The sequence below is a fragment of the Podarcis cretensis genome (genome assembly GCF_951804945.1).
Source record: "Podarcis cretensis genome assembly, chromosome: 3".
Lineage (NCBI taxonomy): Eukaryota > Metazoa > Chordata > Lepidosauria > Squamata > Lacertidae > Podarcis > Podarcis cretensis.
Window position 1 is genome coordinate 56,995,150 of NC_137172.1, and position 27,895 is coordinate 57,023,044.

Sequence of the window (27,895 nt, forward strand, 5' to 3'; positions counted from 1 at the left end):
TCGAGCGCTCCTGATATATGGTTGTCAGGCCTTTTGTTTAGAAACCTTCAAATGAAGGAGATCTCAATGTTGATGTGAACTAAATCCTTGACATATGCATAAGATAAAAATTCAAGATTAATTATCTGTTTTGGAAGGCAATAGGGCAAGGAGGGCAAGAGGTGAGCTGGTAATTAAGATTCCTTGTTGAGACACATGTAAGATATATTACTACTTATTTGTCATTTATAGATAGAAGAATATATAGCTTTTTGATTTCCATAAAAGGGGAAGAAGGAAATGGGTGTATCTTTTGTGATTGGCTCTAGCAAACAGCCAATAGGAATTTCAACCAGGCTGATTGGACAGAGGCAGCCACAGGAGGAGCAAGGGGGCTGGATTAAGGAAATATAAGTGCTGGCCAGAATGGCAGGAGGCCAGGCCAGAGCTTGGTAACCATATACCACTGTGCCTCATATTTATTTGTCTGACAAATAAATTACTATTTTAATTTCTCTATTGCTGCGTTGAATATTTCATTCCAGCTAAGCGTTAACCACAAGCAGGGTGCTACACTAGAACACCCTCCCCCCCCTACCCCAAACTCCCCTGCAGCTGTAGGTCTTTGGGGAAGAATGGTAGTGATGGGCACACAGTTTTTCACAAAAGGCATAGGCTGCTCTGTGTTGGTGTGTCAGAAAAATAAAATTCTAAAGCAGGGCAACACCATTATCAGCATTAACTAAAGTGTCACAAAACAGCGGCCAAAGGCACTCTGGATTTTGTGACATTTCAGCTGATCCTAATAAAAGTATCGCCCTACTATGGCTCATGGGGAAAAGGCTATTGCAGACCATTTTTTCCTTGCTAGGGAATTACAGCACAGTATGTCACCTGTATCTGTTCTTGCAAGTGTCTGTCTGTTTTCTAGCCTTAACATGGTACTGGCCCTGTAAAAGTTGAACAAAGACTCAGACAGAAACAGAAGGAGCCATGAGTGTATCAAGCACAGCACAGAAAATATAACAGAAACAGCGCAGACCTGTTTCTGTGGAGAGTGGTAGTAGATTGGGGGGGGGGGGTTGCAGATGACGTCTGCCCTTTGACTGCTCACCTAGGGAGAGTGGCAACACACACTAGGTGATCTATGTTCCAAAGTGTTGTACACAGCATGGGAAACTAAACAAAGGCACACAGTAAGATTTAAAAGCCATGCTTTACAAGATGCAGTCAATGGTGAAATAATAAACTGTGCATCAAAACTTTTCTTTTTCGTTTATTGTTATACAGGTCCAATGCTGCAGTCACCATGCAGGTACAGCATAAGGGGAATGATCTTGCTGAACGATTCTGACTAATCAGATTTCAAGAGACCATGAACTACAACATTCCAAGTGACTGGCCCTTTCATTCTGAGAGAACAAAACACAAATAAGCAGATAGACAAAAATGACCTTTTCACGTATGGCTTATGATCATGCTTCTCCCCACCCCCCACCCCACCTGAGTTGATCATTAAACCAAGTCCACATGTTTGAGCCTGAAATGTAGAGCTTTTCTTTGGGTGCTTAATTAGGAATATGAAAACTCTTGACTGCTGAGTGCATTTTAAAATTACTTAATTCCCACCCTTTCCCAATTTCATCATTACTTTTCTTTTTAGAGCTTAGTCTTCTAGTTATTAATAGAGAACCGAAGGACAAGACTGGCCAAATATTGGCCCTGGGGTTTTAATTTCCAGTTCTTCTGAAACTCAGAAGACCTTTCGGCTCATCAACCTGAAAATACCCAAGTGTCCTCTGGGCCTTAAACCCTGAACCCAAGACTTCCTGTGCCAGGAATTAAGGGCTTAGGAAGTGGCGTTTCAATGGATCACAAAACATGATGCTGCTTTGGCATTACACCTTTGTCAGTGCAAACGTCCAGAACTGAGGGCACCAGTCACAATTCAAGGTCTACACAATGATTGCACATGTGGTATTACATCAAATGGAGCCTCCTAAGAACACATGTAGAGACATGTCCTGAAAGAAAATGGAACACCTTTGACACGGTAGCATTTTTGTTTTCTTGCAACCTGTCCTTCGATGACTAGCATTAGAAGATGCAAGTGGGTTTTAGTTTATGATTTACAGTCCAGTGTTTTCTTCTGGTCCTGCAGAAGAGCCTCTCTCTGTATTGGATGCAAAACAACAACAACTGTTCCTTTGAGCAGATCATCCTCAAAAACACAAAAAAAGATTTCTTTGTTTTTCTTTAAAAAAAACTCATAGAGTTTATTGCTTTCAATTTATAAAATTAAGCCTGCCTCAGACAGGTAATACTGGTAGGTACATTCGTAATCCCTGGTTTCTACTGAAAAGTGTGCTCTGACACACAACGCTTCCTCAACATATAACGCCAGGTTCCTTCCTTCTAATACTTCGCAACCAAGATCCGATGTGATTCCCAAAAGAACACTGAAGTTCTTCTCATTGAGCTCTGTCAAGCTCAGCACCCGGTAAGCTGCCACAACATCCTTCATCATATTGCCTGTTGACAAAAGGAATAATTACTAATTGTCATTGGACGCATGTTTTGAGCTTTTTTAAAACAAATGAAAAACAGGTTCAACATTCAAAAGCAAATACAGAAAATTCCCTAGGTTAGTATTTAATGTTTTCAGCAAGCTAATAATAATGTCTGAAGTCGCGTACAGTCTTGTGTTTAAGCCTCGCTTCTGGTTGCTATAGGTGACCAGAAATTGCATATAAGTGAGTGTATGGAATTCTATGTAAGTGAATGAGTGGGTTGGCAGAAGAGGGGTTGGGTACTCAGTCCTCTCTCTGTGACCACAAGAGAAACCAAGCAGTCTTCTAGAGCAGGGAAATCTGCCCCTCTTGTGCCAAGCACTGACAGGATAGTTCAACAGGGTAGGGTTTTGCCGGGGCAGGTGAGGGCTGGCAGGCTAGTAAATTTTGTGGACTTGTTTACAAGGCTGGTCTATGTATTGATACTATTTGTTTTCTCTGTGCTCTCCAGACTAAACTGAACAGATATCTCTTCTTGCTTACTTTGACTGCAGGATTGCTACACATTTTTTAGAAGACACACTTCTAAGGGGTGAGCTTAAATTATTTCCAAAACTTTCTGTTATTCATACTTTAATTCAGCAAAGAATAGTGGGTTGTTATAAAGAAGACCATCATACTAAGAAATGAATGATCCAAAGAGCTTGAATATAAACCCATCACAATTGTTCCCAAAATCAGTGATGCTGATGACGTCACTGCAGACTCCTGCCTCACCTGAATCATCTAGGTACTGCATTAACTCATTAAATGGCATCTGCATATAGTTTATTATTATTTTTTTTGTCTCTTCTGCAAATGAATATGAAATAAATTATCGTCTTTGAACAAAAGCACTCTGTGTATTTTATCCAGCTTGGAATGAAAACCTGGTGGGAAGGCATGTGACAGTTGAGTTTATCTGAGACACAAATCCTGGGACCTTGACTTAAGGTTACTGTGCTCTAAACCATTCCAGAAATGTCCACAATCAGGGAGAGGGTCCTGTTACACTGGTCCAACACATTCAAACCTGGAAAGCTACACAGTGCCCGTGGTACAACACACCTTGGCCCACCTGGCAGGCTGGTGGCGACAGCAATGAACAGGTAGGAATCTGAGCAAATCCCATACGGTATATATTGTATACTTGTGTGGAGAGCTTCACTCATGGGGATCAAATGTGGTTCTCCATGGCTCTATATCTTGCCTGTGGCATTTCCCCCAGGCCCTGGGTCTGTTTCAGATCCCGAGTCCTTTTGATTGGCTAAAATCTGCCCTTGAACTCTGCTAATGACCCTTGCTTGCCTGAATGTAGGACAGAGTATGGGCAAAACCTAGCTTATTGTACAATGGTGAAATTTACATTTGTTGGTCTGCCTCCCTCCTTTGCCTCTGGCCCTGCCCACCACAGGCATTTGGGCCCTGGAAGTTTGCCCAGAAGGGAATGAGGTCCTCAAGATGATGACGGTCTCCTACCCTTGCTGCATAGCCACAGTTCTGTTGCTCCCACATCACTGGAACCACCCCACAACCCCTTTTTCTTTTGTGGTTGCTTAGAGGGAGAGGGTGTCCCACAAGTTGTAACTCTACTCAAGGAGTTCCCTGTAACCCACCCGCTTTGCTGGTCTGATAGGCTACACCATAAGTGCTTCAGAATCCACCCTTTGAACTAATGTAATGTCAACAGAGCCCTCAGAATCAGGCGGGGTAACAACTAAATAGACATGCATTCAAGAACCTAGCCCTTACTTTGTCCAAAGATATTCCAATGTAAATCAGAAGGCATTTCCCGTTCAATCAACCTCAGAGTGCAGAATAAAACGTGCCAAGGAAGCACTTGACAGAACGGCTTCGAGACTGGGCAGGGATAGACGGCAAGTAAATAATTCCCCTTGGAAAGTTTAAAATATCTGAAACATAATCTAAAGAATATGTTTAAACAAACAGGAATCTGCCAACTCTCCAAAGAAAATTAAGATCTATTAAAAACCCATGCACTTAGAAGTAATGCTGCACAGCACATTAAAATGTTTGGGTTAATTTCCTGTTCTGAAAAATTGCTCCATAATGACAGCTTACGGTCTTGCTTGACTCAATAAAACCAGCTCAAGAGTGCTTTTGTCAGCCTCTTTATTTCTGCATATTTCTGTACATATGCAACTGTTATTTTTTTTACAGAGGGGCACCTATTAGCATGATCTCCTCCTTTCTACCGAGGTCATAAAGCTGCTACAGCCCTACTCTTGCAACATAACCACCTGAGACAATTGACCTAGCACAGTCCTTTGGCTCAAGGGCTGTGAACTGCCCTGAGGACTACAGAGGAAGGGAGGTATACAAATTTAATTAATACTGTAAATAAAAATAGAGGTCAGTGCCTCAGCACCCAGGAAGCTGAGAGGAGAGGAGCTCAGAGAGAGAGAGAGCAGCTCAGAGTTCCTTGGCTTGCAGGAAGTCAATAGTAAATTAGCAGGTCTGCAATCCCAACTTGTCTCCCATGGAAATCCATGAACCTAAGTTAGTCAGGTCCGTTAATTTCAGTGGGTCTACTTCTGACTAGAACTAGCATTGGATTCAACCCACAGGAAGTGTTCTATTAAATAGGACCGCATATAGTAGATTACCCATGCAGAATACAGGACAGAAATGGTAGAATATGGTATCACACCAATAAAAGAAAAAGGTTGATGCTTCTTCTAAATACCACCGAACCTGTATCAACAATTGACGATATGGTAACTACTAAAAGCTTAACTAAAATGCTCTTTGGTAGTTCTTGGGAGGATACATCTGCTGCAGAACCCAGAGGTGTACATCCTTATAGGAGCACAATACACCATTGTATCCTTCTGGGCATAATTAAAGATGTTGGATTTATATACAGTATATATATATATATATATATATATATATATATATATATATATCTTTGAGGACCAACATGAGTTGCTCTTCCCTTGTTTTAATGATCTCTGTGGTAAGATGCAGGCAGATTCTTGATGATGCTCATCTTGTAGTAAGATCAAAAAGTGAGGGCATGTTGTAGAGAGACAATTGTTACTCTATTTTTTTTAATGATTTTTTTTTTTAATGATCTCATTCCCTCCAGAGGCTCTGCATGGTGTGGCCTTGCATACCTTCCAGAAGATTATGAAGATTATTTTGGGGAAGGGAGCCTGGCAATGATAAGCAGAGAATTGCTTTAATGGTGGGTTCATTTTTAAGTATATATGTTACATGTTAAGAGTTAATATATAATCACTGTTAAGAGTTGGCAATTGCTCCAATGCTACTGTATGACCCTGGATCTACCAAATAGGCACTCATTGACCCTAGCTTTGGAAACTTGAGTTGTTTTAAACTGTTTTTAGTATTGTGTTTTAATATTGCAACTTGCCCTGGGACTTTAGTGCGAAGGGTGGTTTAATAATACAGTGGTACCTTGGTTTATGAACTTTCTGTTCTGGAAGTCCGTTCTTAAACCAAAGCGTTCTTAAACCAAGGTGTGCTTTCCCATAGCAGCGGGGGGACTCAATTTACACTCAACAGGAAGCGGAACACGTTCTGCTTCCAAGGCAAAGTTTACAAACCAAAACATCTACTTCCGGGTTTGCAGCATTCTTAACCCAAGTTGTTCATAAACTAAGCTGTTCTTAAACCAAGGTACCACTGTAATAATAATAAAAAAATGACAATAATCATTTTGGAGCTTCGCAATTATATCACCAGAGCACAATTAGGAGGAGAGAAAGGAGTATTGTGCTGATCATGCTCTAAGGGAAGCTCAATTTGGAATCAATAAGATTAAGCTCCACTGTCATTATTTGTCAGTATTTGATTTCCTGCCCCACTTAGGACTTTCAGCACCAGAGGAGCTTGTAATGTCAAGCTTGTAATGTTTGAAAAATTCACATTACCATCCTCAAATTCAAAGGACCAGATCAGAGTCCATAGTAGAACCCCAACCTCCCCATGCCATCAGAGTCAAAGGCTCCTAAAGCAACTTCTGGGTTAGCGGCAACGGACTTCCGGGTTAGCGCCAACGTCTAATGGCGGATTCCCGCCGAGCTCCGGAGGGAATCGGCTCAGTAGGGATCGGCTTCTGTCGCGCCGGCGACGCGGGGACCCTTAGAAACCACAGGCGCGGAAGCCTGTGGACTTGGTGACTCGGCGGGCACCATTTGTGCCCCCCGACCTGCGAAGGAGCCTTTTTAAAGGCTTCGGAATGGGGGACGGGAGCGGCGCGGTGCTGAGAGTCCTCTGCTTCCCCTGCTGAGTGAAGCCGCATGCCATGGACAGAGAGCGCTGACTTCTTCCTGAGAACATTCAGACTAAAAAGTAACAACCCGTGAGTAATATAGAAATTGGACTTAAAAAGGAAATTTTTTCTTTGAATTTGGCACGATCGGGGAAGATACAAAAAGGAAGTCTGTCTCCCCATCTTGTAGACAACTTAAAACAAGGACTAAATAACTAAGGTCGAGAGAATATTTTCTATTGTAACTGAACAAAGTTATTAATTTCACGATTGGACAGTATAAGTAATTTTGCTGGAGGATGTGTGGATTTTGAGAGCTGCGCAACCCCCCGGGACCCGGGAGCGATCAGTGAGAGAGCCTGTTGGAAAGATACAGAAGACTTTGACAGCTGTCAAAACTAGCTGTCAAAGTTGGGGAATATAAAGTAACATTGTTTTTGCTGCCTTTGCCAGTTGGATTTGCTACATTTTGGTTATAAATTGTCGAAAAATAAGCTATTTTGTTTTTGGGACTGGAACTAGAAGGATAGTAAATATCCACAATCCCTCTAGAGGGGGTCTTGGGACACTGCAAGAATGGCTGGAAGTGGAAAAATACTCACTGAGTTGAACAAAACTTTTTATCTCCTGGGAAAGCTCCAAGAACAAAGTAATATTTTGGCTACAGGGGTCATGGGACTGAATGAAACAGTAAACAATTTTACTGAAAATGGAAAGGACTTGATTCAAGTTTTCGTCTTTGAACCAAAAGCCCCTGTAGCGGAAACAAAAGATCTTGCAGCTGAGCAGGGAAAGAAACTTGACAAATTTGAGAAAGTGGAACAAGTGGAAGAGATACATGAGGATCTGGAGGGAAAGGAAGGAGGAGTTATAATGTTGCAGAAGGCTAAGGAAGGCCAGAGGCCTGGCAGGAAGGTCATAAAGGAAAATAAGAATTGGATGATGAAGATTTGGCTTGAATTGGAGAATGAAGAATGGAGAGACCTACCTAGATGGAGACCTGAAGATTTATGGATTACAAATTTGAATAAGATGGAAGTTCGAGCGTTTGGGACATTTAAATTCATGAATTCTTTCAAATATGGAGGTCTGGCCGGAAGAAATATGGACTTTTTTGGGATTGTGCTCCTCCGAGATTCGGGGTTTAATATGAAGGTCTATTCAAAGAACCGGCAAAGAGGAACTGAGAGAGACTTAAAAGCCTCTGATGTGAGATCGCCAGGCTGATAGCAGATGGACTGATGGACATTGGTTTGGGGATCGAAACCGGGAAAGGGAGGGTGGGGTTTGATGAATCCAAAGGTTGTATAAATTTTTTTTATATATATATTTCTTATTTTGTATTTTTGGTTTGGTATTAATATAAAATTGGGAAATTCGTGGAAGGGAATCTGGGTCGACCTTGGAAAAAGGGTTTAAGTAGAAGAACTGAGGTAAATAAGTTGAAATCTGTTACTAAAAGGATTTAAGCATAACAATGAAATAAGGTAAAAATTGGGTAAGAACTTGTTGAACTAACATTTGGAATTGGAATACAAGATGGGGAGGCGAGGGGAAGTCGTGGAAAATAAGGTATAAGAAAATAAGGACTGAAAGTATACTTGTTTTGTGTGTTTTTTCTGGTTTTTTTTGTTTATTTGTCTTATTTGAAACCTCAATAAATATTATGTTAAAAAAAAAAAACCAAAGGCTCCTAAAGCAGACATGGGTAGAAGCACAGCACATAAAGGATGGAGCTAGCTGCTCAAAGGAAGCTGCAGTCCTACTTAAGACTCAATATTTATTTGCTTCTTGCCTTGATGGAACCAGATGGTTGTTAACCATGGCTTGCTTGCTGGATCACAAATTGGGATTAGTGGCATGTGATGTTATGGTTCTAACACCTGTGTCTAGTGACACCCCTCCCTTCAACCTTGGGCTGGAATCCTGCCCTCTGGTTAGGATCACTGCCTGAGATGGAGCATCCACAAATCTACGAGTTGATGGCATATGCTATTTAGGTTTAAGAACATTAACTTAACTGAATCAAGCGCTACAATGGGCCTGTTAACATAGCTGCAGTCCTATATGCCTACTCAGAAGGAAGCCTAGGTAAGTGATGTCTTGGGTAGAAAATTATCCAATGTAAAAATGTAAAACATTTTATGGATTCTATTAGTTCATTCTGTGGCCTACAGAAAATATTTCTCTATTCCCCTTGAGTTGCAGGGGCGGCTGCAATTAAAAGTGGCATGATGGGTGGAAATAACTTTGTAAATAGGATTTGCATGTTCAGGGCTAGGAAGAACTGAAGTACAGTGGTACCTCGGGTTAAGAACTTAATTTGTTCTGGAGGTCCGTTCTTAACCTGAAACTGTTCTTAACCTGAGGTACCACTTTAGCTAATGGGGCCTCCCACCACCGCTGTGCCGCCACCACGCAATTTCTGTTCTCATCCTGAAGCAAAGTTCATAACCAGAGGTACTATTTCTCGGTTAGCAGAGTCTGTAACCTGAAGCATCTGTAACCTGAAGCGTCTGTAACCCGAGGTACCACTGTAGTAACTTTCTGGAACTATTAACCTGCAGGTAAAGAGACTGTGCCTTGATCACTTATGTTCTCTGCTTTACACTCAGATTAGTCTGTATTTACTTAATACATTTATATCCTGCCTAATCCAATGGAAATGGTTAGTTTTCCAGGCAGTCTTTATCAAGGTTGCTGCATCATGGCAAAATAAAGTTCAATGGAGGAGTACAGACCCTTGGGGTATATCTTGACAGGAGGGTTTAGATGTGATGACTGTAATTTTGTGACAGGCTCCTTCCTCCTATGAAAACAATGGTGAGAGGATTCTAAATGGAACACAAAATGTGCATTGCCTAAGCTACTTCAAATTTGGTTTCCATGTATTTTCTGCTGCTGAAAATAGAAGTGATATAATCTGGTTCATTTCCAGTGTAGAATTAAAAATAATGGTCTTAACCTCAGAAGAAAAATGTGTTAGGAGAGTCCAGTATAAAATTGTAGCAAGTATGTTTTCCTCTGCAGACAAGGCACTGTCTGCATCCAACATTGAAAAGAGATGGATGTGTGAATTCATTCACATCTTCAAAAAGTAACAAAATGCTTACCATCTAGCTTTTTTCACTGTATGTGGCATATGTAAAGTCTGTATCCTCAGGGGATGTCAATTAGGGTTGCTACTTATACATTCCCAAATATTAGTACTTGCAAATTATATGCTTATTTATATTTATGGATATACGTAAATTGGGATCTATTACTATAATTTAAATCAAAATGCATCCTGCCCGAACAGATAAGACTGTGATTGGGTGACTTGTGAGCCTCCTCTGTTTGCAATATCAGATTCTTTAAGGCCCTCCCCTTTTATAACCAGACATAGACAAGACAACCCTGCAAATAGAGGACCATCCTCTGTATGTAAGATACTTGACCACCCTAATAACACATTTGAGGATATACCAGTTGAAGCAAATGTGAACAGCATTTCTGCTGAGATACAACAAGTGCCCACTGTCTGTACTCCCCGTAAACAATTGAAGACACTTTTGTTTCAACTTTTTCCACTTGGGTTAAAATGTCTCTCTCTCCCTTTGGTTTCCATCTTGTTTTGTTTTTTAAAACCTATATTTAGTCATACTGCTTTCAAAACTATTTTTTAGTTGTTTTAAGATATATTTGGAAATTGCTTTGAGAGGCAATTATTAAACAAACAAACAAACAAACAAACAAACAAACAAACAAACGGATGGATGGATGGATAGATAGTCTATGGCAGAAAATACATTTAAATGGAAGGTTTGAAAATAGTTTGAACAGTAAATGAAACTTTCCTAGCTGTTATATGAAACTCTATAGTGGTCATTGTCAATGAAATAATCTTACTCGTATTTGTCATAATTACAATCTGTACAGTGCCGGATTACCAAATAGGCAAAGTAGGCACCAACCAATGGGCCCCACTCCTTTTAGGGACCCTGTGACAACAGATCAAAATAATATTGATTTGGTTTATGAAAATTATTGGTTGGTAAAATCAAAAACTTATTAGAAGATAATTTGTGAAGGCCCTCCCCAACTCCCCGAAGATTTCAACTGCTTCGAGGCCACCAGTCCTGAATCTGTACTGTCAGAAATATCGACAACAATATAAAGAAAACAACATTATTAGGATTATAACAACTGTGCCATCTTAAAGTTAACAGCAAACCTGGAAGTGGTAGAGAAACCTCCAATGAGAGTCATTGATGGAATGCAATGATTTTCAAATAAGGAAAGACTCTTTTTATTAGAAAGGAAATGACTAAGAGGGAACTTAGCAGGTCTTAACCGTAGCTGAAGGCGTAAGTGCAGGACGTAAGCCTCTCCCTCCCAGAAACCTCAAGTGTTGGGAGATGTCTGATTAATTGCTGACAGGTAAGTTTTAATGAAAGCCAAGTACTTATTCAAAGAATGAATAGCGAGCTTGTTAAATTTAATCCTGAGGGATGTTATTAAGAGAAATAGTACAGGGAGAAAAATAAAACCAAGTCAAAAGGAAAGAGCTCCGGCGATCTTGTAGGGTTGCTTATCTGGTGTTACAGTGGTACCTTGGTTCTCGGATTTAATCTGTTCTGGGAGTCTGTTTGACTCCTGAAACAGTTCAAAAACCAAAGCACAGCTTCTGATTGGCTGCTGGAACTTCCTGCAGTCAATTGGAAGCTACAGAAGCTGCGTAGGACATTCAGCTTCCAAAAAACCGGAAGACCCACTTCCGTGTTTTTGCCATTCGGGAGCCAAAACGTTCAACAACTAATGTGTTCGACTTCCAAGGTACCACTGTACTTGTATTCTCACAAAGGAAAAGCGTTTCACTACCCTTAACAAATATACAACTTACAAAGAACAGAGTTAAGGTAAAACATTCCATTATAAACTTCATCTCTATTCTTTCTAAGGCACTTGCTTTCAAACCAAAGAATCACACTAAGCTTCCAGGAGTTCCTAGGAACAAAGCTGATTGACTACCAGTATAGTCTATTAATATCCTTAATATTAGCCATTGTCAAAACAGGGTAAGAGGTCAGGCCACCATAAAGCTGACAATATATCCCAGGTTTGATTAATTTCTGGTTGCACACTTTAAAGTTCCTGCTGTAATTATATCTGTGTTTCGATTTGGGTTCACTCTTTTTCTTTTATTTTTATTTAACAAAATTTATATACTGCTTATTTTAGAAAACAGCTCTAATTGGTTTATAATTTGGGTCAGCTGCTCTGAATTACATTATGATGAAAAGGCAGCAAGATGATGCTTTAATAAATTTAGAAAACAGTCAAAGATTTAATTAGAAGAATCAAACCCTCCCCTGATCCTGCCAGCTAATGCCACTACTTTTTACATATGAAAATATTCACCCACAGATTTTTGTTTCTGACATTGGCTGAACTAGTAAAGGGTAAAATTACTTTACTACATGCTTAAATACCCCATGAGTCTCTGCATGTCATCAGTTACTTTGAAGTAAGTTTGCTTCTTTTTAAAAATAATGAAGAATGGCTACAACAAACTTTGAAACTCAGAAACAGGCAAAATTTTAGCCATGGGTTGCCATATTTCAAAAAGCAAAAACCAGGACAGCCTTCCCAAAACCACAATTTTTCAATTGACTAGCCTAAGATCCAGGACAAAGTGCCACCTTTTGGAAATTTCCTCCGGACATCAATTCCACCTTTGAATTACATTTTATGCATATGTGCATACTTGGAAGTAAGCCCCACTGAGTTCAATGGAGCTTGCGCTCAAGTAAGTGGCCGTAGGACTACTTCTAAATTAATTTACATTCTAAATTAATTTGCAGATTAAACCACACCAACATACTGCACTAACAGCAGAAGAGTATTACGGAGAACATTCTGGGAATGTGCTCAGACAAAATGTTGAGTGAACTAAGGAGGAAAAAACAACCTTCAGGGAGGGAGGACCTGAGGAATGTCAGATGGTAACATGGAACAGGGCCTTTTCTGTGCCAGCCCCACCGCTAAAGAACTCCCCACACTAGTGATGGTGATTTTATGATGACTAACCATACAGCACTTCTGAGAGAATATATTGTTTCATGTTACTATTTTTATAGCTGGCATGAATTTGTTGTCATTCTAACTGCTGCCTTACTATTTTGTTACATTTTTATGGCTTTCAGCAACATTGTTAGCTGCCCTGTGCTCTAATCAGGGCAAAGGACAGGCAATCAAACAACCAACAAATGGTGACAGAAAAACTATGTAGCAGATGCAACTAACTTGATTCTAAACATTTGATTCTAAACTTGATTCTAAACAAATAATTTATAGTCAAGGGAAAGAGCTCTGGCACACCTGCTCCACACCAGACCAATTACATCTTCCTCCGAAGGGATGGGGTTTTCTCTGCTACCATTAGACAGGGTCCTATGGACTTTCTACACTAGCAAGTTCTTATAAGGAAGAATGTAGTCACAGAGTATGGTTTAAAGGGTATGATTTGAAAGCAACTTCCTGAAGCTAAGCAGGTCTGGGACTAGCCAGTGCTAGGATTAGTGACCAGCTGAGAGCCACATGTAAATGATCTTGGATTCCATGATGGAAGGAAGTCGATAAGAAATGAAAAATAAATAAATGAACGAGTGTGCTAGCAAGCAGGGCAGCCTGCACTGACTTTTTCCCCTCTCATCAGTTATTATCAGGCATTTCCTTCAGGCAGTATAAGATACTCCTGGTACTTTTCTGGTAATGCTGATGCAGAAGATTGAACTATCGTCATGGACGGTTGCAAGAAGTTGAAGTCAAACCTCACACTACTGAAGAAATCATGGATTCAGATAACCAGGGTGAGTGAAGATTATGACAGGTTATATACGTCATATGTTTTCTTCCAACTGCAAGAGATACTTGAAGCTGCTTCTGATTTCATGACATACAAAAATATCTTGCTCCGCCCACATTCTTAGGCAAACCATTGTTTATTGTTTCTGGCAAATCACTGGCTGGGAGGATGATTTAGACTGGGTTTAGAATGCTTTTAGAATGTTTTTATATTGATGTGTTTGCAGCCCTGGGCTCCTTCAAGAGGAAGGACAGGATAGAAATTGAAATACAGTGGTACTTCAGGTTAAGTACTTAATTCGTTCCGGAGGTCCGTTCTTAACCTGAAACTGCTCTTAACCTGAAGCACCACTTTAGTTAATGGGGCCTCCTGCTGCCACTGTGCCACTGCTGCGCGATTTCTGTTTTCATCCTGAAGCAAAGTTCTTAACCCGAGGTAATATTTCTGGGTTAGTGGAGTCTGTAACCTGAAGTATATGTAACCTGAAGCGCATGTAACCCGAGGTACCACTGTACTACTACTACTACTACTACTATTCTAGGAATGATCAGACTAAATTAGGGTTGGCAACCTTTTAGGACTAGTGGGGAGATTTTGAATTTTGACAGTGTGATGGGGGCACCAGTCACAAATTGGCTGCCATGGGGCATTGGCAGAACACAAATAGATTGTTCTGGAAAGCATGGCATTACATAAAACAAGTGGTAGTCCTAGTGAAGCTTTTCCCATAACTGTTTCCATACTATAAAAGGCTTAACATGTTGGATTTATTCCTGCCAGACAGCTATTAAAGGCATAAGAGCCCTGTTTCGCCTCAATGCTAAAACCTAGGCTGCTATCCTGTACCCACTTACCTGAAAGTAAGCCACATTAAACACAAGGAGACTTACTTCTGAGTACACATGTAGACCATTGTACAGTGAAATCTTAACAACTGCCTAGTCTTTATTTCCTGCAGAGCAGGATACATGCTTAGGCTTCTTTGCAATGCTTTCACATTTGCCCTTTGGGGACAAGGCATATTCTTTAGCATCTACTCACACGTATTGTGTAGTAGTATTTGCAGAAAACAACTTCTAGGGAGTACCTGATCTCAGATTAACCCTCCATAGAAGAGATGCATCCTGGTTGCTGGGAAAAGGGAAGGGCAAACTATGAAGATTCCAAGAGCTAGGCAGTAAGACAGAGGCAGGAAAAGTGCACTAAAAGAGAGGGAGAAACAGCAGCTCTGTGCAACCCCAGGGACTCCTATTGCCTGATCTCCTGGCAACTCACTTATCAACCACAGCCCTGCTGTTTGGCCACAAACACTGAGAAGTGGGGGCAGCCAGGATAGCTCATCCCAAAAACCACTCAGAAGAAAAACTGCATATTTTGCTTTATAACTTTCTAAGATGGCTAGAGCCTTACTTTTTATTAAAAAATAAACGAAAGGGCCAAGTCTCTGGTTTCTAATCAGGCATGCCAATGAAGGCCTTCACAGGTGCCACAGTGCCCATAGGGGCTAGGCTGGTGCTCCCCCCATCCTAAATATTTGAATAGGAACTTAGTATCTATTCCAGTCTGATCCGTAATAATAACATTTTACTGAATTTTGGGTGGTAATGCATGTTGAATAACACATCATTCATAATATTTATACTATCTTAGCTGCCTGAAGTTCTGGTGCAATATCACTGAATACTGCTATAACATCACATTAAAGTATATATATATATATATATATATATATATATATATATATATAATTGTATTGATGTAGCCGCTTGCTGGCCCCAACCAAAGCACTTCTCTACTGATAAAGAAAGCTTGGGCCAAGACTGTTAACATTGGGCCTGCAACCCTATGCATATTTAGCCTCTTTGGCAAGTGTCACTGAACACAGAGTATTTATGAATAAGCATGTATAAGGGTAAATATCCTAAGCACATGCACTTGGGAACACATTTCAGAAACATCAATAGGATGTTTCATCAATAGGATGTGTGCATTTATACATATTTACTCAAGTCCCACTTTGTTCTGCAAACTTGCTTTCAAATAAGTATAAATAGGGATTAGGTAAAATTGTCAGATACTGTCTTGTCTCTTGTGTTAAGAGCGGGATTTCTGAAGTGCGAAAGTTGAAATGGTGTTCATACACCGTACAAAAGAAAAGATGATATGTTCCAACATTTGAAGTCCAATTTTATTGAGACAATACATTGGTGTACGCAATTCAAACTTTATTTTTCCGCACCATCTATCATACATGTTTTACAAAGTTCAGTAATACAATTTCAGTGTTGATGTAAAATGAAAGCAGATGGCATATCAATTCAATGTATGATGCCTTTTAAAAATGTACACAGATTCAAAAGAACTCTCATAGTCCTTAGAAGCCCACTTCGTTCTGTCTCAGAAGCTATGAACCTCCTCTAGGTCAACTGTGAATTGTTCTAAATTGCATTGGGATTAGGTCTCTAAGGTCCTGCCTGAATGGCTAATCAAAACCTACATTTCCAACCCTAAATCAAAATGAATATAATGATGCTTCTTAGCATACAGGTGGAGGAAAGGCAAGTTGTTAGACCAGATACCTAAATCCTCTTGCTGATGGCACATTCAACTCTCAGTTGTGTGGTATCTATACAGAATAAAGTGAGGAAGGTAGAATAAAGCTGGTAGCTAGACTAGGCAACCCATTGGGCCGTCTTCAGTCTTGATCACTTTTACACTAAAATACCATCCAAATCACACTAAAGTCAGAAGACGACCCTCCCTTATAGGGACTATTCCCAGCGTTCAGCTTTTGAGTGCCATTGCTTATGTAAGAAAAAGGCACCAATCATAAGTGGGAGACATCACTAGGGGCAGGGGGCAACAAGGCTCGTAAAAGTACAAAAAGTTTAGAAAAATTGACTTCTAAGGGGAGAACCCTCCCCCATCGTGAAGCCTGAGCACACTCAGTGGTCATGGAATGCTCTCTGGCTGTTGGGGAGATGCTGAAATATTGAATCCCTTTTTATATACCCAATTGATCAATGTGCTCTGCAAAAGAGGACCTCTTGAACATGCTATCATGAGATGCACTACAGGCCATTAGTGTGGTGTCAAGAATTCTTCGGCATACCCTCCTATTGCATGTTAGGTGCCATGTCCACTGTCCTTTTGGTTCCTACTGAAGACCTCTCTTTTTCAACAATTATTTCATCCCAGTCTGCATTTGTACTGGAACTATTTTTATATATTGAATTGTTTTAGGTGTTTTTACCCTTTTCGTGTTTTATGGTTGTTCCCACCCCACTTTATAATCACATAGCTTACAGTTGTAATCTGCCCCGGGACCTTATATGGTCCCATAGGTGTAGGAAAGCTGTGGTGCTCCAGATGTTGCTCCCATCAGTCCCAGCAGGCACAGCCAATGGCCAGGGATGAGAGCTGATTTCAGTGACATCTGGAGGGCCAAAGATTCTCCACATCTGCGGTAAAGGGTGGGTGAGAAATCAAATACACAAATAAACACTTTAATAAATAAATAAAGGTCAAGACATTTCAGCAATCTTTACAGCCGCTCTTTAAGACAGGCCAGTATTATTATCTCCAAATTGCAGGTGGGAAGACTGATACGGAGAGAGTCGCTTGGCTAACAGCGCCAAGGATGTTCTCATGAGCCAGGGATGCCTGAGCATCCAGTCTTCTTCATACCTGCAGCAAAAGGGGAACATGTTCTGAAATGAATCTGAGTTGTGTTATCTCAACACTTTGAAGATGAGACGAGGTAGATAAGATTTGTAAATCCTGAAAATGTCTCAACTTTCAGCCTTCTTGTATCAGAATGTTTTGTGACAACAGGAGCTGTCGTAATTGTAATCAGAGGCCTTTTCTATGAGACATCTTTCATATTAAAGGAGCATTTAAATGTTTTGACTTAATGCTGAGTCATGTTGGGGTACCCTACCAATGATTTCTTCTAAAACAGGTGCAGCCAACCAGGTGCCCTCCAGGTGTTAGACTATGATTAGTATCAGGCTCAGCCAAAGAGCCAATATTCAGGCATGATGGGACTATATTAATTTGTGGAACAAAGTAATAAAAATAAATGGAGAAAAACAATGTGCAAAAATTACAAAATCATGTAAACAACTTAACAACAAAATAAACAACAAATTAACAACTCTGTTTGTCCAACAACATCTCAAGAGTACAATATTGGCTCTCTTTGTTCTAAAGTGTATTTTTCAAGCGGTTTTTAATGTACAGGGTAGCAAAAGGCTGCATTCGCAACATAACTGAGATGTGATAATCTCAAATAAGTTAAATTTTGAAAAACATTTTCTAACTGCAGGCACATCCTTTTCATCATACATCTATTAAGTGCACTTAGCGAAAGTCAGTTTCTTGAACTGGAGCTACATTCAAATACACCTTTTGCAGCAGAAACCTGGGCATGTCTACTCAGAAATGAGTTACCCAGAGTTCAGTGGTACCTATTCTCAGATTAAGTGTGTAAAACTGATACTTCTGAGCATCCATGCATTGGATTACATTGTTTAATCTCTGCTCTTCTCATTCTTGTTTCCTTTCTTCTTTTGCCACTTCACACATATTTCCTATAACCCCAGGCAACTGCTTCAGATGTTGAGGGACAGCCATCCCACTCTGTTGGGACACAGCCTCTTCTGGGCTCAATCTTGCCTGCTTTCTTAGTGGTGGTGGGGGATGATATTCTGCCACCAGTGCTGAAGTAAGATTCAGCTGTAGTCTAGTCAGCATCTGTATGTGGACAAATACCACATGTCTTGGCTCAGCTCTGTGAAAACCTGACAGTTTGTGGATAAGACTGGGGCCAGGAAATACACTGATTTTGGCCAGACCTGCTTCTGGGCTTGTGATCTTAGGCAAAGTACTGCTACAAGGCCTTAAAGGCAAAGGTACCCCTGCTCATACAGGCCAGTCGTGTCTGACTCTAGGGTTGTGCGCCCATCTCACTCAAGAGGCCGGGAGCCAGCACTGTCCGCAGACACTTCCGGGTCACGTGGCCAGCGTGACAAAGCTGCTCTGGCGAGCCAGCACCAGCGCAGCACACGGAAACGCCATTTACCTTCCCGCTATAAAGCGGTACCTATTTATCTACTATTTATCTACTTGCACTTAAGGGTGCTTTCGAACTGCTAGGTGGGCAGGAGCTGGGACCGAAAGATGGGAGCTCACCCCGCTGCGGGGATTCGAACCGCCGACCATGCGATCGGCAAGTCCTAGGCACTGAGGTTTTACCCACAGTGCCACCCGCGTCCCTGCTACAAGGCCTTAGGAAACCACAAAGCACAGCTATGTGGTCCCAATGCTAGACCTGGGATTTCTAGTGAAGCCGAGCTGTGAAGCTCCAATTATCCTAAATCCAGTGGTTTTGATTGGATTTTTAGGAGTTTGAAGTCCATTATATGACAAATCTTAGGCCCAACTGCATTTGTGACAGGTTAGTCTAGCTAGAATCTTATTGTGCAACTTAGTTTGAAACAGAAAGCTTCTTTTTACATCTGTAGTAGCATGTTGAGTATGCAATAAATTGACCAGTGCCACATATTCACTTACTGCTCAACACGTAGTACCACTTCATATTTTGTGTCATCCAAAATATGTGTAACATATATGAGTGAAATGCATGTATGGTTGATTCTTGGTCTCTGCAGTGAATATTTGTGATAAAACACACACATGGCACACATCATATATTAAGTAGCTCTCAATCTGGATCGATATAGCTGCAGTCATAGGAACTATGGGTTAAATTGTTATGAATCTGGTTATAAATACCCTTTTCCGATGCTTCTAGGCTAGGGTCCACTGTAGGGCCCTGAGGCTTAAATATAGCATCCACATGTGGCAATCCAGATGTTAATCTGGAGGCAAATATCGTATGTGAGAAATACTGTACAGACTTTTAAAATATTCTAAAGGCCAATAATTTATTAGTTGCATCAAAAGAACCACTGCAGCTGCTTTTGAATGTCATTTTCAACACAACATAACTATCTGTTGATTCAGAGATAGTTGCAACCTTTACATCAGTGGCAACCGACAGGCTTCCCTCCAGATATTGATTGGACTGAAATTCGCATCATTCCTGATCATCAACCTTGCTGGGCTGTGGCTAATGTGAGTCCAACATGTGGAAGGCATTATGCTTTCACCTCGGTCTTATGTATGCCTCTCCCAGGGTCATACCAGAACACAAATTGTCTGTAATGGAGGATCAAAGAGTCCTTTTCAATGACAATTGTAAGATTTCTTGTAAACTGCTTAAAAGGTTTTGCTACAACTGAGTGGCATAAACATAGTTAATGCATGAATCAATCAATAATGTATGCACTTTGTTCATACCCAGCCCTAAGCATCAATGGGGTCTAGATAATGCTGTGAAGGGCAGCCAACTTTGAACTGGCCCCACCTGTAGAGTGTATAGCAGCCGTCCCACCATTACAAATCTGTATTGGATGACCCAGACATCAGAGCCTCGTGACATTCCTGGTGTCCTGCTTCTGAAGTGTATTTGTTTCTTGCTTCCTGTTTTTCTTTTCTTCCTCTTCTCTGATTGTGGCATGCTTCAGAATCTTGGCAAGATGATGGGGAGCAAAAAGAAAGATCCCAAATCCTAGTATCAATAGTGCAGTTTGTCATTTGCTGGGTGTGCGTGTGTGAAGACAGTAACAATTCCTTCCAGTTAAAAAGCTAGTCAGATGCTCTAATCAAGCCACACTTGCAGTTTTTTCCTTTTACTAGTCAGTAAAGTAGATGGAATATGTGAGAAATGAGATGTCCCCATGTTAAACTACTGCAATTAATGCTTACAAACTATTTATGAAACAAACTAAATGTTACAAGTCCCCACAAAAATGATGGTGGTTAAATGCACCTGCCACTCGCAAGCCCAGCTGAAATTTCTGTATATTGTTGGCGGCCTCAGGGGAGCAACACTTTGTACCAGAGATCGGGGTCCAGAAGAGACCTTGAGGAATGACTGTGCCTGGCCTCTCCAGTCTCATTTCGTGCAACATGACAAAAGAAGCCTATGTTATTAATCCCACAGAAGGTTAAGTATTGGGATCCTAGCCCAAGAAAGGCTAACAGCTGAATCTGAAGAATGGGTACTAAGAGGCTTGAATTCAAGAACGTGAAGTGAAAGATTAATAAACTGCTGGGAATGCTAGTGCAGCAGCCTTTGAATGAGGAAGTGGAATGAGAAGTCAGCCATTTAGAGGTTTTAACCAGCTAGTCCCATTAAGGCAGGGATGGGAAACCAGTGGCTCTCCAGATGTTAATGGATTACATTGGCCATGCCAGCTGTAGCTGATGGGAGTAGGAAATCCAAAAATATCAGAACGGGCACAAGTTTTCCATCCCGCTTAATGCAAAACGGAAGCTAGCATTCCTCAAGAAGAGGAAAATACTGCTCTCCACACATGGTACAACAAAATAATAGACCTTTAGCACCTTATTGCTGGCATCCAAGGGTGCTATCATCTTAAGTACAGGATGAAAGAGCATCAAGTTGCAGGGAGCATCTTCCTCTAGTTGTGGCAAAAAGGCAAGACGCAAAACTGCTAAGATTAACAATAGAAGCTACCAATTCTACTCATGTTTTAGTTTTGTGTGGCTGCATTATTATTATTATTATTTAAAAAAACCAGATATAACCTGATGTAAAATTTGCTTTTCTGGCTTTTGGCAAGACTGTATGCACACAGGTAACAAGCAAATGTGATCCGTAAAGATTCCAGACTTCTGACAAGCTGTGTGGCAGACCGCTGCCACTGGGATAAAATTGGGGGAACAAGAATGAGCACTGCAAGACTCCAACTACTATGCTTGCCTACATTTATTAAGAATTTGAATTATTAGCATTACACTAATAGTGTATGCAACACCTTCCAGAGTTACATAAACCAAAGAGACTAGTCTTGCTACCAAATTGCTTACAATCTTAAATACACAGTGGGGATACTGTCCTCAGCCGTGGCTTGGGTGGGGGGGTAGAGAGATATAAAAGTGTTGGGTGGGTAGAATGTATGTAAATTGTCATTATAGCTGCTGAAAGCTTGCTTACAGGCGAGGATGTGTGAAACATGTATTACATACGTATATGTAAAGAATATGTTATTTCTGACTTGTAGAAACATGAATAACCAATGTGGTGCTCTCCTAATGTTCTGAGACTACAGCTCTCATCATCTCTAACAACTGACTATACTGACTGGGGCTGCAGTCCAACCATGTCAGCAACCCCTGCCCTACATCTTTTATCGAACGTCACTCATCTAGAGCAAAAAGGAGTGGGCGCACACGCACCCCTCATAGAAATGGGACCCCTCTCCTGTACATCAAAAAGAAAAGTTGCTGCTATTCTGCACTGTGTACATAATAATTTGCTAGTAAGATAACTAGAAAGCACCAAACTGCCTAGCAACTTCAATTTAAGAGGTAAATAAAGAAATCTTAATACCACCAAGTTTGTGGCCTTACACCAGCCAGTCTTTCATTCAATCAATCTATTTCTTTTGGAGTTCCAGTTCTTCCACATTTAATAGGCAACCCGTAAGCATATAATAAACAGAACCTTACAAATGTTAAATCTCCACCTTCTTTACCATCCTTTCTCTGGTTGCCAGAAACCAATGGAAGTAATAAGAAGATACTGCAATATTTTTGGAAAATGCTCGGATTTGGGTTTGGTTAATCTTTTTAGGAAAGTGTTTCTAGAATATACTGGCAGCTACTGAGAACTCCTCCTTGGCCCCCTTGCTGTTCTAAAACATGATAGATAAATAATAAGCTTAACAGGACGCTTTGTGCTGTGTAGAACAAAGGATCAAGCTTACAGGTTCCCTCCCCTTCTCCTACATGCCTCGGAGGACTTCTGCCACATTTACTTTGTGGTGACTGCTGCCCCCTGGACCTGGTAGGATGGCTAGGAGGTTGTGGGGGTTTGGTCAATGGCATCAGGAAGTTTCTCCTCATATCCATCCCTTACAAAGATACTGTGAGCATTTAATGATTGCATTTTTACAAACGCTTAGTATCTAACTAAACTATGTGCTGTGATGATAGTTATGAGACTCACAAAAATCCACACATGCATGCACACACGCACAATGGTTTTTCTCAGAGTAAACCCACTGAAATTAATTAGTTAGGGCCATTAATTTCAATAAGTCATCTATACTGTGCTGTGAGCATAATAATGATGTTAACAAAACATTCATTCTGCAACACTGAGTTGAATGAGGATGATATAGTCCAAGATGATGGATAGCAAAAGCATGAAGTAGAACACCCAGGCGGCAGTCCTAACCCCGGTGCTACTACAGTGATGATGGTGGTAGTGATGATATTGGTAACAAAAAAAAATTTCCCCTGAAGTAAATGGGGAACTGAGCAACAAACACACTCTTAGGCTACATTTCTAACCCCACTACTACAATGCTGCTGCTGGCGGTGATAACATTGTTAAAAAAAATCTCTTTCAAAGGAAATAGGGAATTGTGAAAAGAGCATGAGAGAAAAACAGAAACACTTCGCAAGCCATACCTGTCTCTCATTTCAGCAAAAGCCTCCAGAATTATACCCCCTCCCAACTATCAGCACACATCTATTCTAGCATGTGGGTGGTATTCAGTGCTAGTTCTTCTCAGAGTAGAATCCTGAAAGGGCAATGCCACACAAAAGAAGACCGTTCCATTGTATCTGGAATCTTGGTTTACAATAAATGATGGTTAATTGTTGAGTCAAGCAATTTCAAAACATAATTTATGAAGCTGGCTTGTTTAAGAAACCAATGTTGTAAACCAGTATTCCTGGTTTATGCAAGATTCTTCGAAACTTTAAAATAAATTTGGTAGAAATCAGCTCCCCATCTAAATACAATACAGAATTGAGGAGGGGTTGGAGTTTACAGAAATCTGCTGGGATTGGCTATGCTATGAAGCTCCTGGTGGTGAACACCACTGAACTGCTGATCGCTGCTGGCTTGCTGTCACCACCAATCACCTGCTTGGCTCTGACTTCGAGTCTCCCTTGCCAAGGCACAACAGGGAGCACTTGTAAGGCTCTCAATTGTTCATTGGCAGCTGCATTTCTGGCTGTCATCACATATGACATCAGGTGTGGGGCAGGTTACAGGGATTTGGGGAAATAGCCACGCCAGCCAAATTGGGACCCATGCCAGACCTAATTAGGCCCACAGGATCTCCACCCGTGTACCAAACCATGATTTTAGCATTATGTGCAAACAGACCCCATTCTGGAGCCATTTATACACTGTTTTAGCTGCACAATTGCCTCTACTCCTGCAAGTTGCTCCTAAGCTGCTTCCTGGCAGCATTTACACCTCCTACTTATGTGACAATAGTAGATTGTATAGTTACATGCAGTGGTAACAGTATCTGAGCCATTAAGCAGATCTGTAAGGAGAGTAATACACAACCACACAACTAACAGTGTCTCCCACTGGCCCAGCTGGTGGCGACATGGGGCTAGGCCTTCTCTGTAGTGGCATCCTGACTGTGAAACACTATCCCGACAGAGATGTGCTTGTGCCCCACACCAACATCATTCCACCAGAAGCTAAAGATCCACTTGTTTATCCAGGGGCTTTGGGGAAGGGTGGGTTTGGCTGATGACCTGTTATCCTTTGAAAGCTGCACTGCGAATTCTGTATTTTACTGACACTATTGCAGGTTTTCAAGGTTGTAATTTTATTTGTATTCTTTGCTGATCTATGCACCACCCTGGGATCCTAATGGAGGAATGGCAGGGTATAAATATGAAGAGTAACAAAAAATGACAGATGTAATTATTCTGGAGGGCGGTTTGGGAGCAACCACAGTAGTGGCAGCAACCACACAGCTTTCAAGGTAAGATATAGAAAGTATTAACAGGACACGATTGGAGCTTTTTGGGGATTATATTATCCTGAACCAGATCACTGGTGAAAAGCTGTTGTACTGTTACCAAAGCATTCATTAAGCACTACAAAATCTTTATACAGTATAAAATTTGAAAGTTTGAGGGTTCAACAAACTGACAAAATTTGTGACATAGCATGGGGTCCAGAATAAACCAAAGAATGCTATTTAAAGGAACTGGTTACTTGTCATTTTATTTATTGTCCATTTACTTCAATAATTTATATATTGCTTAATCTGCAATCTCTAAGCTGTGTTGTCACGAAGCAATTTTGAATTGGTTGCTTTCCGGGAGACAGCAATTGTGATTTTCTTTTAAAATCCCTTGTGTCAATACAAGAAATAATTTGCAGTGGTCTAATGTTTTAAACTACTGTTTAAATCTGATCAGATATCTATTGTTATACAAACCTGATATTAATACCCCACACCACCAGTATGCTGCAGAAATGTAGTCTTAAAAAAACGCAAAATGGATGTTATTATCTCCTATCTTACAACCAAAGCAGAAATTTGCTAATAATAAGGTGATCATTGCAAGTCACGTTGATCAGAGACTAAATCTACAGAATTCCTGGAAATGTGTGTTACAGTGTCTTACAGCTTTGATTTTGTTCAAGTCACATTAATTCAATTTATTATCTTATTAGTGCCTTTCAATGCTGACAGAAGTACTGATGAAATTTGTCCTCTTAAAAGATGGGCTCACCGCTTACATCCAACTGTTCACTGTGCTCTGAAGGAGGCATCCTGCTGAAATCATCTCATCAGGAGGTTTGTTCCACATGTTGGAATCAGGTTTTCAGTGTGGCGGCACCTGCCATTTGGAACTCCCTCCTCTTACATATCAGACCAGCGGTGTCTTTTTTGTCTTTTCAGTGAAGACCTTCCTATTTCAAAAGGTCTTTTAAGTAGAGGTCCCCCCCCCCCAGGTATTGGATTTGATATATATATTGTGTTCCTTTATCATTGATATTTTTATTGCTCCAAGATGTTCCATAAGATGCACTCCACAAACAGAATGAAATAAAATGAATGAATAAAAAGAATCTTCCAAAAAAGAGCACAAAGGAGTCAAGGGTTAAGCCCTGAAAACAATAAAGTACTTATTTGCATGAGAAGCTGTGTGTTGATACTACCAGCTTTCCAATTAACTCAGTATCTAACTGGATTACATAATGAAGTGATTAATTTACAGCTGACAGCATAAACAAGATTCCATGCCCCTTAGCTTATATGGAGCTCAAAATTCAGTGCAAGCATGCAATGATCCACTGTAACTTGAGGTGTAACTTTAAAGAACAATCTTAGTTGGCCTCTAAGGTGCTACTGTTCATTTATTTTATTTTATTTTAAATATATTTTTAAAGAACCCCAAGAGACTGGCTGCTTATATTGATACAGGATAATTTTAAGTCAACGTCTGATTAACTTGAAGTGGGGAAGAGCTCAGTGGTAGAGCATGCCAAAGCTTCACATTTCAATCCCCAGCATCTCCATGTTCAACTGAGAAAGGCTCTTGTCTGAAACCCTTAAAAACTTCTGTCAATCAGTGGAGAGAGTAACAAGCTACATGGACCAATGGTCTGATGTGGCATAAAGAAAGTTCTTGTGTCCTAGGTCAGACAGCAAAATAGTTTGCTGTCCATTTTCTTTTTCATCCCCTTACACAGCATCAAATGTGGCTGAGAAGAATCCACTAAACTTCAAGAGCAGAGTTTGGGGAGGTTCATTGGGAAAGGAGTAGCCTGAAAAGTTCTGGTACATGTGCAGAATGTTGCTTTCAAGCCTTTGGATCCTGGCTATCTTTGACAAATAGAGATATACTTTGGTATCTATCTAGGACAAGAGCTGAGATACCATACAGATGTGTGCTACGTTATACCAGAATATTCAAAATGTCCTTTATTCAACAATCACATCTCAAAATGTTAGCCTGGGTCTTGCTAGATCCAAGGAACCATCAATTTCAGCAAACATGAGAGCAGCCATGATGAACTAAAATGGATGACAGCAATGGAACAATCCTGCTCTTCAAAGGCTGCTTGGAAATGCTGCTGAATATAATGACAGCCAACACGTGACTTTGGTATCTGGATTGGAGAGGAAGATTTTAAAAAAGCTGTGCAAAGATGCCAAAGGATCAGCAAGTGCTATTGCATTTGGTGAAACACTTGGGCTATTTTGGAAGAAGATACTGAGACATGTAACACATACTGGCACTGGGTCGTGTCACAGTGACCTGTGTGAAGTCAGTGGTGAATGGCAGAGATACCAAGTGCACCTTCCACTAGATCAGGTTGTTAATGATGAAAAATTATGCAGAATGAGTAAAAGATTAGAAGAGGGTGTACAGCTTTATTTCCAGTTTACTTTTCTTCACACTACACTACAGCTACCTTTCTTTTCTGTCCTTATGGTTTTATCTCCCTATCTCCTTTCTTTTTTACTGTTGTAAAAGAAGAGCAATTATAAGACAGTGTAGAATAGCCAGAAAAACAGATGATATAGACTGGAGTGAGTTTTAGATGCAGGCATTGGATTCTTATTAAAACTGCTTTAATAGCTTGGACAATGGCATGCCATTTCTTAGATATTATTCTGTTAGTTGCCATTCTATGCTTTTTCCATGGTACTGCCTGAATAGGAGGGATAATTCTGCCATATTGCAGTAAGCTCAACTGAAACTCCCCTCCCCTTAATTACAGTGTAATTCCATATATTAAGAATAAGACATCACCAGTAAATCTTTAGGTGAGCTGCAGATACACAGCTATGAAGGTCAATTTCCTTTTGTAACTAACACACATAATTTTAGTGAATGTCTCTTCCATGAAATTGTATCACTGATACAATCATTTTATATAGTCTAAAATCTCTCTTAACATAAATATCCCAATTTTCCCACAACTGAACCAAGGGTCTCCTCTTTATACCCAATTCTTTAAAACAATCTTTCCTGCTGGCCCCTGCTTCTCATTTTACAACTGTGAGGTGAATTCTATTTTACTGCACAGAAAATATTTCATGAAAACGTGGAAGGCAATTATGGGCAAAATTTACAGCAGCTATATTTTAAGAAGCAATTGAAAACTTAGGAATTGCTTTTGAGATCACTTTCAGGCCACATTAGAAGACATTTTTCCCCTTAAGGGATGACAGTTTAATGCATACTTGGTTTGATTATAATGCTAGGCTATGCACACTGTGGGTGGAAGGGGGAATGGAAATGTAAGAAAAGGCATGTACCATTTCTTGGCTGCCTATCATGTTTCTTAAAAAAAATTAAAGCCTTCAAAAATAAGCTACAACA

General features: G+C 40.4%; 1 protein-coding gene across 2 annotated transcripts in view; it reads right to left on the reverse strand.

Annotated features, from left to right (window-relative positions):
* Positions 1-1,240: 1,240 nt before the first annotated feature.
* SCAF8 (SR-related CTD associated factor 8) overlaps positions 1,241-27,895 on the reverse strand; it is a 73,897-nt gene continuing 47,242 nt past the window's right edge. For both annotated transcript variants that reach the window (XR_013837555.1, XM_079971501.1), the window contains one exon: positions 1,241-2,511. The gene's annotated coding sequence lies outside the window, so the exon portion shown is untranslated. The remainder of the gene's footprint in view (positions 2,512-27,895) is intronic.